Source organism: Saccostrea cucullata, unplaced genomic scaffold (genome assembly GCF_032062105.1).
Source record: "Saccostrea cucullata isolate Sc308-1 unplaced genomic scaffold, CSIRO_AGI_Scuc_v1 ctg494, whole genome shotgun sequence".
NCBI classification, from domain to species: domain Eukaryota; kingdom Metazoa; phylum Mollusca; class Bivalvia; order Ostreida; family Ostreidae; genus Saccostrea; species Saccostrea cuccullata.
In genome coordinates, this window is record NW_026936234.1 from 676,268 (window position 1) to 691,748 (window position 15,481).

General features: G+C 34.0%; 1 pseudogene; it reads left to right on the plus strand.

The window, feature by feature from the left end:
• Positions 1–12,478, plus strand: part of LOC134245063 (high affinity cAMP-specific and IBMX-insensitive 3',5'-cyclic phosphodiesterase 8B-like) — a 98,881-nt pseudogene extending 86,403 nt beyond the window's left edge.
• The last annotated feature ends 3,003 nt before the right edge of the window (positions 12,479–15,481 follow it).

Below are 15,481 nucleotides of genomic sequence, written 5' to 3' on the forward strand. Positions count from 1 at the left end.
TAAATTCCACCCTCTACTGTATAATTATTTTTTGTAAATGATGAGTATCAATACAAAAACTCACATTATTTTGTCATATCACACTACGGTTTCTTTTTATTTAAATTCATCACTGAAGTGATTTTTAAGTATATATATTATGTGTGTTTCGATTAAAAGTCAAATTTTATTTTAGTATGTTAACCCAGCATATGAGAGGCTAACAGGCTTCTCAGCCGAGGAGGTGATAGGAAAAGATGCAACAGAAATGGCCAAGGTGGACCGAAACAAGACTGACTTACATGACAGCATCAATAATCAACTGAAAAAGGGCAAGGTCAGCATACAGCCTGAAATTTTCTTGATAGATCTGCAAATGTAACACTTTGTGTGTTACAGAAAAATTACTTCAAAATGAAATTGCATGTTAAAATATGCAAAAGTATTAATTACTGGTGCTTCATTTAGTTCTGGGAAGGTACATACCATACGCGAAGAAAAAGTAGTGACGTTGGTGTGTCCAGTCATTGTGTTTTTAGTCCTATACTGGGACCAGGAGGGTAAGTGGACATTTCTTTGGCAATAGATTGTATGTATATTGTGTAGCTGTTTTTAATATACTTTTATAAGTTTGAGTTAAGGAACATATTTTGCTGATGTTACTATGAGTGTTCTTTACCTCAGTTTGACTGATGTCATGTCTGCGTGAATTCAGTTTTGTTCAAATATTGTTTGCTTATTCAGAAGTACACATTGTTGACAAAATTTTCTAAAGAATACTGAAATATTTCCTCCTGAAATCTGAACGAATAAAAATGTTTATGCATGTAAAATAATAGAAGCATAATGCAAAGAAAGATATAGAAGGAAGAAAAATAAATATATATGTACCTTTTTCTTTTACAGGAAACTTTCCCATATTGTTTCTGTACAAAAGACCAACCCAGATACCTCATACTCTGACAGAATAAAAGAAGCTGAGTACAACTTAGCCAATGGTAGGTACAAGCTCCCAGACCAGCTGGTACTTTACTGTTGTCAGTAGCATTGAATGTTGTTATTTTCTGTAGTTTTATTCCATATATGTTAGAGCGTGCTGTAGAGAAGTATACTCATATATAAACATTTTCTGTAAAGGTAGATAAGCATTGTGTTAGTAATGAAATGAATTGCTATGAGAATTCCAAGTTATCAAAAATAATCCAATAATATCGATTGGTAATTTACCATACCACTTTGGTCACTTAATTATCTGTATATTTCCAATTGTATTTTGATTTGTTTGTTGTTGGTTACAGTTAAGTTGGGTTTGCCCATCAGTTTCCGGCGCAGATCTAGTGAGTGGTTAAGGATTGTATGATTGCAGTTACATACACCTACTAATTACTGAGCTTTTAAAACTTGTCATTTTGCACTGAGTGCCTTTTATTTTATGTACAGACCTCCAGTTATCACATACAGTTATAAACATTTCATACAAATGAGAAACAGTCCCAATACAGATTTCTTTGTGACAAAATATTTTAATGCCATGATTGAAGGATTTTTTTAAAAATTCATCAGGCCTTTTTTTTATTTCAATTGGTAAAAAAAGGTTTGTTAGATTAACAATAGAAGTTCTCAATTTAATTGAAAATTATGAAAAGCATGCTCTTGCAGAAAAATCTTCATCAAATTGAATAAATAAAAAGTTTTATTAGCTCACCTGAGCTAGGGTGATTCTTTCTGATCAAAATTTGTCTGATGTCAGACATTGTTGTCATTATCACTCTCATAGAGTATCACTCTCATAGAGTAAACCTCAACCAAATCTGCCATAAAGCATCCTTTAATGAAGGGGATTCAAACCAGTCATATTTAAATTTGTTCTAATCATGACCCCCAGGGGTAGGGTGGGGGCACAGGAGGAAATCAGATGTTTTACATAGGACTGTTTACGAACAAAAATTGTCAAAATGTTCTTCTCAAGAACAGCAAAGCCATGGTGAGTCATATTATACTCGACACATTCTCAGGTATTGTAGATTCAAGTTTTCACATCATGACCCCCTGGGATAGGGTAGAACCATAATATGTGATCAAAGTTTTACATAACAAATTATGGAGGGAGGGATCTTAAGGCCCATAATGACTCAGGTGAACATTGTGGCCCCTGACTCTCGAGTTGAAATATCAAATAATGGATGTCTGTATATTTGTTATGCCAATTTTGCAAAGTAGTTTTGATATCCAGGTAGTGTGTCTTATTGCAAGGGGATGTTTCCCCATCATAAACCCCCTATAGAGAACTTGATTTGGCCTGACTTACATGCACATACATGTAGTGAGACTAATTTTGGTTATGTTGTAGAAAATATCCAACTGCTAGTTCATAATGCAGCACTGACAGTGTTATCAATTCTGTAGCCAATTTATTGACCCCTTCAGCTTGATCCATTTAGTAATGCCTCTTCTATTTTTACCTTTTACTGGTACTCCAAAAGTTTCCAGTTAATCCTCTAGATTTAACTGCCTTTACTTTCATTGATAATCATAACTAGCGAGTGGTATAGCCAGTTTAATGTTATAACTTTCTTACCTTTCACATTATCATTTTAATATATATATATATTGTGAGGTGAAATGATTAATTTGATTAAAGACTTCTTTTCTTTGATAAAGATTTATACAATTTGTATTAAGGTGGATTGGCACATGGATATCCCAGAAGAAGAGAATCTCTTGCCAAGATTCATTCCATGACAGTAGAGGCCCCTATCACCAAGGTACTAAGGCTACAGGGAAAAATTCATAAGATATTGCTGATCTTCATTACAGTTTATGTAATGTCAACTATTTCTTGATATTAATTTGGTTCTTCATCAGGTAATTAACATCATCAATGCAGCACAGGAAAACAGCCCCATAACAGTGGTTCAAGCACTGGACAAAGTCTTAGAAATATTAAGGACCAGTCAGTTGTACTCTCCACACTTTGCACAGCCAATGAAAGAAGGTGATACCATGACCTCTGACCTAGTTGGAGGACTTGTGTCAGTGAGTAGTTTTACAGACCTCAGAGTGGTTTGGATTCATTTCAAATTAATTAGGTTTTAAAGTCAAAATTCAAAATGAAAACTGTAAATAAAAAGGATTTAATAGCAAAGGAGTAGTGCTAGATGTTTTTGTTTTCGTCTGTTTTGAGTTTTTTTCCCATGATTCTTTAAACTTTCCTTTTCCATCCATGACCTTGCATCTATTTAGTAGGTTCAACACATAAGGTATACAGTGTTGTTGTGTTTTCTTATACACTGTACATTTATATTAGGCTTCTATTGCCCTCCCAAAAAAGTTATTTTATTAATATGAATTTTTAAATTATCAGAATATAACTATTTTCTACTTTTCAGCAAAATGTAAAAAGACAACTCATAACCAGTTCACAGGAAAGCAACAGTGTGTCCCATAGCAAGCCTGGTATGAGTTGATAGAATGATGTGTAATTAACAATGAGGGGATCTCATGAATAGAAAATTAATTTATAGATTTTCTTGGTATCTGAATTATTGTTCATAAAGATCGCTAAAATTAAAAAAATGTATGTGTTTTCAGTTTCAGGTCACCACATACACATTCCCAATAACTTGCTCTCACAGATGCCAACAGAAATACTAGACATACTAGAATTAGAGCCTTCATGGGATTTTAATATCATCACCCTAGAAAAGGCTACATCCAAAAGGTGGGAATCCATTTCCTAGATTGTATGACTTTACCAGAACATAAAACAATATGATAGACAGTTGCCGTTATTTGTCTAAAGGTTTTGAATTGCAAAATCTGTGTTCTAGCAGACAATAATACTTTTAAACCCTTAGTAGTTACAGCATATTTAGTGATGGTGAAAAGCTATCTTTTTCATACTATCTGTACGTTGTCTTTCAAAATGCAAGTGAATAGTTCTGACCTTTCAACAATTTTCTGTCAGACATTTACTGCACAAAGCCTTAATATCAACAAAAAGTAGAAGGAGTTTACCTTTACCAATAACTGCTTGGCTCAATTGATCAGACATCAAAATCACTGGCAACTAAATCTCCAATCCTATATCTTGGCTTGGCTCATCAAATTACATTTTTTTCTGCAATGGGTTATTTACTCAATAAAATGATGACTTGCATGACAGTCCCCAGCCTGCAATTTACATTTAGTTGTGATGATTTATTTAAATATGCTGAACCTTTTTTCAGACCTCTGGTTCATCTAGGATTAAAAACAATGGCTCGTTTTGGTGTGTTTGACTTTTTACGTGTTGATGAGATGACAGTCATGAACTGGTTAAGTCTAGTTGAGGCTAACTATCATTCCACAAACTCCTACCACAACTCCACTCATGCGGCAGACGTTCTACATGCCACTGCATACTTCCTTAACAGGGAACGCAACCAGGTACAACAAGAAGTATTCCTATACACTGAAAGGCATTTTTACAACATGGCCTTAATTTTTCAATGGTTATTTTTGTGAAAAATTATTCCTCCAGTTAAGTTGTAAGACATTTGCAGAAAAATTTATCTAATCTGGATACCACTGGTCCCAAAAAAAATTTGCTGGATTAGGCAACATTCCAGACTTGACAACATTTAAAACAAAGGAATTTTCCAGGGACTTAAGTTTACACCACATTAGGCAAGATTTTGGATTATATAACATCCAGATTAGAAAAGTTTCTCTGTAGTTTTTCTTATGAAACTAGTATTATTTGGTTTTAAAGTTGAGTATTTTTTGGTAAAAGTGGGTCAGACTTTAAAGTCAAGGTGAAGAGGTTCAATTTGTTCATACGTGAAGAAAGGTCTTATCGCAAGGACTACACCTCTGAAATATAAAAGCCATAGCCACACCCACTCAAAAGTTGTCGGTTATGTTAAAGTTTTTGTGGACAGACAGACAGACGGGCAGGGGAAAAAATATATGCCCTTGGGAAACAGTTTAAGTTTTAGTTTTAAATAAAACAAATAGTTACCTTTTGTGTAAATTTTATCAATCGGGCATTTTGTGAATAAGAATAAGAAAGATGGATTTGAATTAATAATGTCCCTTTGTCAATATTAAAATTATAACCCCAAATTGTAATACATATAATTAAAAACAATAGAAGATATTTTAATTAAAGAGCTCTGTATTAAAAATAGGTAGAAGTAATACACTATCTATATGAACATCAAGGAAGTCCAGAATTACATGTTCATTAATTCTGTGAAAATGCCATTATAAACTTTCCACAGACTGTAATTTAGATTGATAATGACTGATGGAAAGAACGCCAATGCTTTTAAGAGTTTCACTTTTTATGACCTTGTCAAGATAAACTTTAGAAGATCAAGCTTCCCTTCAGAAAAAAGCTAAGATAGAAAGATTGCTAGTTGAGGTCTCGGTATTGATCATGCCTTTTCCTGTGCATCAAGTATATTCATTTCTTTGAAAGCAGTTCCTGAGAAATATTGACATTCTTTGGGTTGTTTATGTCAACTTGACACAGTGAAATGAGCCAGCTGCAAAGTAATTAAGCTCTAGTTAATTTTAGTTAGTGGTTCAGGATCAACTCATGGTATTCTTTTGTCCTTGTAAGATTACTTACCAAACTACATAAATTGATTTGCTTTCTGAAAGTTTAAATCTTTATTTATCTTGAATATCTTTAAAAAATGAATGTTTGAACAATAAATGTGCATTGCACTGAAAGAAGTGAAGGCTGTTAAAATATTTTATAACATAAACTACAGTCCACACTAGGAATTCACTCAAATTGTGACTAAGATGGGTGAAGCTTACCTTTAATCAGCGTAAATTATCTGAACAGACAGTCCTGCTAGTAGGAGAATATTTTAATTGTTACGTGTTATTTACTTTAGTTGGACTCATATTTTTAGTGGTTAACTTGCAAATAGGACACAGATAAACTGAATTCATAAATGAATTACCGTACATTTATGTAGTTCTCATCATTTTAATGCATTTAATGAACTGATGATTCATTTTTTTTTAAAATACAAAACCTTTTGCTTTAGGCTGTTCTTGACCAGTTGGACCAGGTTGCTTGTTTGATAGCTGCTATCATACATGATGTGGACCATCCAGGTTACACCAATGCATTTCTTATCAACGAGAAAAATCCTCTGGCCCTTATGTATAATGACCAGTAAGTCTTATTATTGACAGTACCTTGTTGTATTGCATCCAGTGCATTTCCATGAAAATTTTCGTACAATTTACATTTGATTTCAGAGCTGTTCTTGAAAACCATCATGCTGCCCTGGGCTTCCAATTGTCTTGGAAAGATAACACTGTCAACATCTTTAAAAACCTAAGTCGGGATAGTACACCCCACTAAGGGAGACCATCATTGACATGGTGCTGGCTACAGAGATGAAACAACATTTCGAACACCTAAACAAATTTGTTAGTTGTGTAAACAAAAGCACCCTCAAACTAGAAGAAACCTCATCTATGGTAAATCTACATTCTGTAAACATTGACAATAATTAAATTGTGAAAAAAATCTTATGTCGTTGTATTTCAAGTACAAAGGAAGTTTGAGCTCTCATTCTAAATATTTATTTTGATTCGTTAATGGTATGTAATGTAATTATTTGATTTTTCCAGAGTGGGACAGGCTCTCCAGACAGCATGGCTATTATAAATCAGATGTCAACCCCAGAAAACCGTTGTTTAATAAAGCGTATGTTGATTAAGTGTGCTGATGTAAGCAATCCACTTAGAACCACAGAAATGTGCATCGAATGGGCCAAGAGAATTGCTGAGGAATATTTTATACAGGTACAAGATTTAGTTTTAATCGTTGGACAAATTGACAATAAAAAAGAAAATACTTCTGAAAGATATACCTGTAAGTGTACAAGAGGCCTGAGTTCCTTTTTAGCTCACCTGAGCCGAAGGCTCAAGTGAGCTTTTCTGATCAAAATTTGTCCGTCGTCTGTCGTTGTTGTCGTTGTTGTCGTCGTTAACTTTTCACATTTTCATCTTCTTCTCAAGAACCACTTGGCCAATTTCAACCAAATTTGCCACAAAGTATTCTTAGGTGAAGGGGATTCAAATTTGTTCAGATGAAGGGCCACGTCCTTTTCAAAGGGGAGATAATTATGAATTAAAGAAAAATTAATGGCATTTTTAAAAAATCTTCTTCTCAAGAACCACTGGGCCAGGATAGATGAAACTCATGTGGAATCATCCTCAGGTAGTTTTGTTTCAAATTTGTACAAATCATGACCCCCGGGGATAGGGTGGGGCCAAAATGACCGATCAAAGGTTAACATAGGAATATATTGGAAATTTCTTTAAAAATCTTCTTCTCAAGAATCACTGGGCCAGGAAAGATGAAACTCATGTGGAATCATCCTCAGGTAGTGTAGATTTATTTTTATTTAAATCATGTCCCCCGTGGGAGGGTGGGGCAAAAATGGCCAATCAAAGTTTAACATAGGAATATATAGGAAAAATCTTTTAAAATCTTCTTCTCAAGAACCACTGGGCCAGGAAAGATGAAACTCATGTGGAATCATCCTCAGGAAGTGTAGATTCAAGTTTTTTTTAAATAATGTCCCCCGGGTGTAGGGTGGGGCCAAAATCGCCAATCAAAGTTTAACATAGGAATATATTGGAAAATCTTTTAAAATTTTTTTCTCAAGAACCACTGGACCAGGAAAGATGAAACTCATGTGCAATCATCCCTAGGTAGTGTAGATTCAAGTTTGTTCTAATCATGACCCCCGTGGGTAGGGTGGGGCCAAAATGGCCGATCAAAGTTTAATAAGGAATATATAGAAAAAAATCTTTAAAAATCTTCTTCTCAAGAACCACTGGGCAAGGAAAGATGAAACTCATGTGGAATCATCCTCAGGAAGTGTAGATTCAAGTTTTTTTTAAATAATGTCCCCCGGGTGTAGGGTGGGGCCAAAATCGCCAATCAAAGTTTAACATAGGAATATATTGGAAAATCTTTTAAAATTTTTTTCTCAAGAACCACTGGACCAGGAAAGATGAAACTCATGTGCAATCATCCCTAGGTAGTGTAGATTCAAGTTTGTTCTAATCATGACCCCCGTTGGTAGGGTGGGGCCAAAATGGCCGATCAAAGTTTAATAAGGAATATATAGAAAAAAATCTTTAAAAATCTTCTTCTCAAGAACCACTGGGCAAGGAAAGATGAAACTCATGTGGAATCATCCCTAGATAGTGTAGATTCAAGTTTGTTCAAATCATGACCCCTGGGGATAGGGTGGGGCCAAAATGCCGATAAAAGTTTTACTTAGGAATATATATGTAAACCTTTTAAAATCTTCTTTTCAAGTACTTCAAAGCAATGCTTAGTGATATTTATAGGGAATCATCCTCAGGTAGTGTAGATTCTAGTTTGTTCAAATCATGACCCCCTTGGGGGTTAAAATTCAAGCCCCCTCCCCCCATTTGCCTTCAATAAACTTTCAGTTCTGATCTGATCTGTGCTTTTTCCTCACCAATTGCTCAGGTGAGCGATGTGGCCCCTGGGCCTCTTGTTTCTGCAAGTACAGTACATGTATATAAAGGGTTTAATATCCATTAGATCCAGATCCAGAAAAAATAATCCTGTTGCAAATGAAAATCGACTACCCCTCCCCCAAAATGTACTACTGGTAAAAATTCTCAATAAAAAGCAAACTGAATTTTTCAGTGATTTTTATATTTAAAACAAAAAAGAATTTAATGATTATGAAGGTCGTAATTTTGTAAATAGAAAATGAGCCTACAATCTAACTTTTGATTATCATGATTATTAATATACTGTTGAATAAATCCAATACACCAATAATGCTCCCATTTCCCCTTTTTTTAATTTAAAATTTGCACTTAAAAGGAACAGGACCCTAGCTGTATCTAAAAAAAAAGAGGATCAATTAAGCCTTGTTAAAAATTCCTAGAATCCCCCCTCCCCAACATAATCACGCACACAAAATTGCTAACAAGTACAGACTTGATGATTTCAGACTGATGAGGAGAAGAGGAGGAAGTTGCCTGTGGTGATGCCAGCATTTGATAGGAAAACCTGCAGCATACCAAAATCTCAAACCAGTTTTATAGACTTCTTCATTAATGACATGTTTGATGCTTGGGATTGTAAGTTTTTATTGCTGTAATTAAATCCAATAACACTTTTTTTCAGCAAGAGATGTTTTCATTTTTGAAAAAAAAAGCTTATTGACTAAATTTGTTATAATCAAAGTATTTGAAAAAAAACGTAAAGAAGCTAAATAAAAAGCTCAACAAGTAATGGATTTATTTCAATTTTTTATAGATTTTTGTGATATTCCTGATTTAATGAGCCACCTACAAGAGAATTACCGGTACTGGAAGGAGAAATCGGAGGAGGAAGCATCGTGATGCTAAGGACGCTAGTTATGTTTGGACTTCCTGGTTCTGTGAGAACCGGGCTGACCTAGGATAGAAACTAGAGTACCCTGAAGTAGGAACCAGAGTGACTATAGACCGAACTCTTGTGACCATTAGTGGTACAGGTTACTGTGAACTGGGCGGTTTCTGCTATTTTACCTCATTCTTGTATGGACACAAGTGCCAGCATTTAGACATCAGCAGGATCCAAGTGCGGTAACCCTAACACCAGGAGTGGATGTGATCATTGAAGACATTAGCAATGAAACTCAATGAGGAACATCATGGACTCTAGGAGCGAACATGCAGTCATTTCTATATTTTTGTAAAGATCTCATAGTTGTATTTTGTTCACACAAAACCCAGCCAATAGTGCTATTGGTGTCTTGACTACTATGTGTAAGATATTATGGTTTGGGAGATTCCTGTAGGAGACACTAGCATTGTTTGTGTTAAATATTGTTAAGTTATTCCTAGGCTCTGTTGCTTTTGTGATAAAACTCCTTTTAAACAGGGGTTTTGTTCGAGAGTTGGTTGTACTCTTGTTTATTATTGTTAAATTTTTAATATTTATAACTAGTTCAAAGTTTATTTTGCCAAAATATTTAAGTAAATTTTTAATTCTAAGGAAGTTAGAAAATGTTATATAAGGGTAGGTAGCTTTTCAATAATTTTTCATATAATGAATGTCCTTTTATTTACAAATATTAAGGGTCTTTGTGTTTTTCATTTCATTAGTAACAGAATTGTTTTTATGGCACCATAATTTGTCACACAAAATATACAGCCTTGAATTGCTCAATTTGAGGAAAGAGTATACAAAATGTTAAGAATACAGAGCTTTCCATGCTGAGCAGATTTATTTCAAAATTTATACAGCACATTATCATACTTTGAAAATTTTTTAGGTTACACATTATCTAAAAGATAGATATTTTTGAAACACTCTAGCTATTAATATATTACTCATCTGATAATACAATATTGAACCTAACCCTTTAACTATTCTTTTTAACCAGCTTTTACATAGTTATGTAGAAATAAATGTTTTCTAAAGAAATATATATAGAATAAGATGAAATAGACTTAGTATTTAAACTCTCATTTTATTTCTTCATTCTTATTTCAAGGAAAGAATACAACCAAAGAAAATATTTAATTTTTCTCTGTTTATTAAAAAAGCCAAGAAAGTTAAAATTCATGCATAAACAATTCAGGAACTGACGGTGTAACTGTTTTAAATATTGCCTTCTTACAAAATGAAAGTGAGCTTTAGATCTAGTCATTCCCCCCTTTATTTGTTTGCTTAATTAATGTGATAGATTGTTGTTCTGTGATTTTATATTTGTGATTAATGAAAAAATGGCAGACGTGTGATATAAGTTACAAATTCTGTTGTGAAAATGCATTTGCCAAAAAAGAAAAATGATATATTCCAATAGATTATAAAAGCTCACATGTATTACTCTACCCACTGGTGGGTGCCAAAATAGAAAATGTTGTACCTCAATTTATTAAAGTGATACCTTATTGCCCACTTAGAAGTGACTAGCATTTGAATATGCTCAAACTGTTTTTTTTTTTTTTTTTAATGTGAGAATGTTTTCCTCGCTGTCATGTATAGTGAGCATAGAATGAATGTCCCTAGGTGTCAAGTATTGTAACTACCTTATGTCTGTCAAGTTATATAACCAGATTAATGTAGTTCATTATCTCTATTGTTCTTGTCGAAAAATATCACTTATTGTGTACCTTAGAAATGTTATGTCTAATTTATTCTATATGCATACATTACTCTTGTATTTATCTTTTTTTTTGCGGCTGAAAGTTTGGAAATCGCCAGGAATTTCCTTCAGGTACTATAGAATTTGAACTGTAAGGATATGGATTCCACTATATTCTTACACACTTCTTTGTTAACATAATTACCTCACTGCCTGGGCAAACATTTCTACAGCATAGGACTAGGAGGGGGATTCCAGACAACCTGACTTGGATTGGGGGATTAGATATAATGTAGGACCAGTGATTCTTTTCTGTCTTGGACTTCTGTATCTTGGTCGATTCCATCCAATCATCCGTCCATCTAGGGGGTCAAAGTTAAATAGGTTGTCTTAAAGTCCATCACTATCAAACAATCTTACAATTTGAATGTTAGCAATAGTCTTATACTGAATTTTTATCAAGAAAATTATACTTTTAGACTGTGTCAGTGTGTTTTTTTAAAACCGGTTTACGTATTATTATTTGTTTATTTTTGTACTAGTAGTTCAACAAGGGTAGATGGAGGATGGAAATTAAGAATGGTGAGGAGTTCTAGGACCCCTACCAATTCAGTATTTGGGAGTGTATTGCTAAGGTCAAATTTCCAAGGTCAAAGAGAATGGGATTTCATTTTCGAGATCTGAAAAAAACGTGATCCCTATGATATCCAGGGGACAATGAGAAACGTACTCTGAGGGTATGGGTTATGTATGTGTAGTTAGTTGTTATCAATATCATCATATGTAATGTTATACTCCCTGTAGATAAATTGATATTTGCATTTTATTTAGAATTATTGCGTTTCAATTAGATATTAAAAAAACATTTCTATGTTATAATGAGGCTTGACCGATTTTCTTCAAATTTACACCTCTATCCTTCAGTGAAGATGTGCAGAATTTAACAAGAAACTAACTCCTCAAGACACAGATACATATATCCATATTGTAAACTTTTTTCTAGTTAAGAATTCTTAGTACAAGCAGCTGCAATTATTATGTGTATGGACAATTAGTGAAGTGCCTCTACAATATTGATTGCTTTCACTCTTAATAGGGCATTTAATTACTGAAATAATTTAATATGAAAGAATTACCTCTGTATATGTAAGTAAGCTTTTAAACTGATACATTGTCTTAAATGTTTATTCTCCCAGTTTGTAAACCACAGTTGACATTGGCGGTATGTCCTTCCGGGGTCATCCTGCATGTATTTTGGCCAATGATTGGAGATAATCCTGCTCACTCTTACTGCTGGACAGCTGTACAAAAGTTTTGTTATGAAAAATGTGTAATAAATTATATGAAATGTTCTTTTGCTTTTCATAGTTGTAATATTTTTAGTATACTTGAGTCACTCATGGTGATTTTTGCTATCTATGTTTTTTTCCATCATCATTATTAGCTCACCTGAGCCGAAGGCTCAAGTGAGCTTTTCTGATCAAAATTTGTCCGTCGTCTGTCGTCGTTGTTGTCGTTGTCATAAACTTTTCACATTTTCATCTTCTCCTCAAGAACCACTGGGCCAATTTCAACCAAACTTGCTACAAAGTATCCTTGGGTAAAGGGGATTCAAGTTTGTTTAAATGAAGGGCCACGCCCTCTTCCAAGGGGAGATAATCATGAATTTGTTAAAAATTAATGGCATTTTTAAAAAATCTTCTTCTCAAGAACCGCTGGGCCAGGAAACATGAAACTCATAGGGAATCATCCTCAGGTAGTGTAGATTCAAGTTTGTTCAAATCATGACCCCCGGGGGTAGGGTGGGGCCAAAATGGCCGATCAAAGTTTTACATAGGAGTATATAGGAAAAATCTTTAAAAATCTTCTTCTCAAGAACCACTGGGCCAGGAAAGATGAAACTCATGTGGAATCATCCTCAGGTAGTGTAGATTCAAGTTTGTTCACTCATCATGACCCCCAGGGGTAGGGTGGGGCCAAAACGGCCGATCAAAGTTTTACATAGGAGTATATAGGAAAAATCTTTTAAAATCTTCTCAAGAACCATTGGGCCAAGAAAGATGAAACTCATGTGAAATTATCTTCAGGTAGTGTAGATTCAAGTTTGTTCATATCATCAAACCCCGGGGTAGGGTGGGGCCAAAATGGCCGACCAAAGTTTTACATAGGAATATATAGGGAAACCTTTTAAAATCTTCTTTTCAAGTACTTCAAAGCCATGATTAGTAATATTTATATGGAATCATCCTCAGGTAATGTAGATTCTAGTTCGTTCAAATCATGATCCCCTTCGGGGTTAAAATTCAAGTCTCCCCCCCCAACCTCAGTAAACTGTCAGTTCTGATCTGATATGTGCTTTTTCCTAGCCGATGTGCTCAGGTGAGCGCTGTGGCCCCTGGGCCTCTTGTTCAAATTCTAATGTCCAGTTTCTTCTCAATATCAACTGTATCTGATTTCTTCCAATTTTGGCATATGATATCAATTGGGTACCCTAGGTGTACATAATTTGGCCCGTTATGCATAAATTATCCCATCTTCCCAACTATCTTTGATGTCCCTGGCATACCCAACAAACTAGTCAGCGTTTCCTTATATTTCCATTTCACTGTGAAATAGAATTGTAAATTTAGATTTTAAAAATTGTCGTCTAATAGATTTAAATTACACGAAGCCTCCCATGACAGTCCCCGCCTACTAATGTCAGACACAGACAGATGCACAAGAGATCTTCATGCATGTTAGGCCTTCTTATCTCCTGAATTTTTACTTTAGTGAAATTTACATTCCAATTGAATTATCAAGAAATCAACTCACCTATCTTTTAAAGAGTTGTCAGAGAGAAAACAAATAGAAATGGAAACATAGCACAATCAACGGATATGGAGACTTTGACGTAATCATGAATTAGCTCTACACATGTCTGTGCCATATCTTGTATTTATTAATGATCACTTATCGTTATTCATGAATTAGCACATTGTTGTTCACCAAATTTAGTTACTATTAAAATTAAAAAAACTGCTTTTTTAAGAACACAGACAGTATATGTATATGCACATAAAATTTTGTATCTGTTGTCTTTGAATTTTTCATTTATGACCAAATAAAGCATGAACTTTTCAGCATAATAAAATCAAGCAGTTTACCACAAGGATATTATACATTTTACACATACAATGATGTGCATCGAAGTGGTAATTTTTTTCCGTTTGAATGGGACGTTTTGCACCATCTTAAGAATGTTGATTGTTATATATTGACACACCCATTTCTTTAGGAAGAAAAATGTTTATTGAAATATCTGTAGAACATGTATTCCATAAATAGAATAGCCAATCAAATTGGTCTACATAAACTCCGAGTAAACACGTGTTCAGCCAATACACGTGTTGTGGTTACTCCAGTGAACATAATAAATTGATAATTATTATGTACATCCTCATTGCTATACATGTTTTACAGATGCGGAGTCTCTTACTCTCTCTTCTAACTATTATTATCAAAATCACCATTTCATTGTATCTCTTGTTGCTAGTCACAAAGAGTTGGATGTCTAAAAGCATTACCACGAATATTTCTTTCTCATTTCTAAAGAAATGGCATGTCATTATGTTACAATTGATGTTCGAAAAGAAACACCCAAACATCCATTCAAATGAAAAATTTTACCACTTCAATGCACTTCATTGTAACAAATTTAGAGATTGCCATTACGAATTGTATTTAAGGAATGACTCTAATTCTTGGCCAATTTATCGAGTATAATCTGGTTTGGGTCAGTTTACGCTTTATAATCCGCGAAGCCAGATTATAAAAAAAGTGTAAACTGACCCAAACCAGAATATACTCGATAATTTGACCAAGAATTAGAGTCATTCTTATAATTTTTTTTTTAAATAATTAAACAACTTTGGATGTAAAATTGTGTTGCTTTTTATGAGTTCAAATTTACTGCGCAATAATACAACCTTAGTAACGGAAGTGATTGGAAGCTAGGGGAGGTAATAACTGATACATAGATCTAGCAGCCATGATGTTTGTTTACATGAGGTAACATCGAGTTACTGTTTGAATTTTAAGGTACATTTATCATGTTTATTAAATCTGGAATGAGGGGATTGCATGGATAAGATAATTAAGCTTGTCGTCAAGGGGGTGTGTCCCCATACCTAACCAGATTATGGAAAATAATTTGCGTTCCTTTTTGGAAATCAACCAATGAGAGGCAAGAATACAAACAAAATCAAATTATATCAAATAACGTAAGATTGTGTTAAATACATGATCACCCGAGGTAATGAATTCTGAAGTGATTAATTTAAGAAATGAATTTTAATACAAGCAAAATGTTTTAA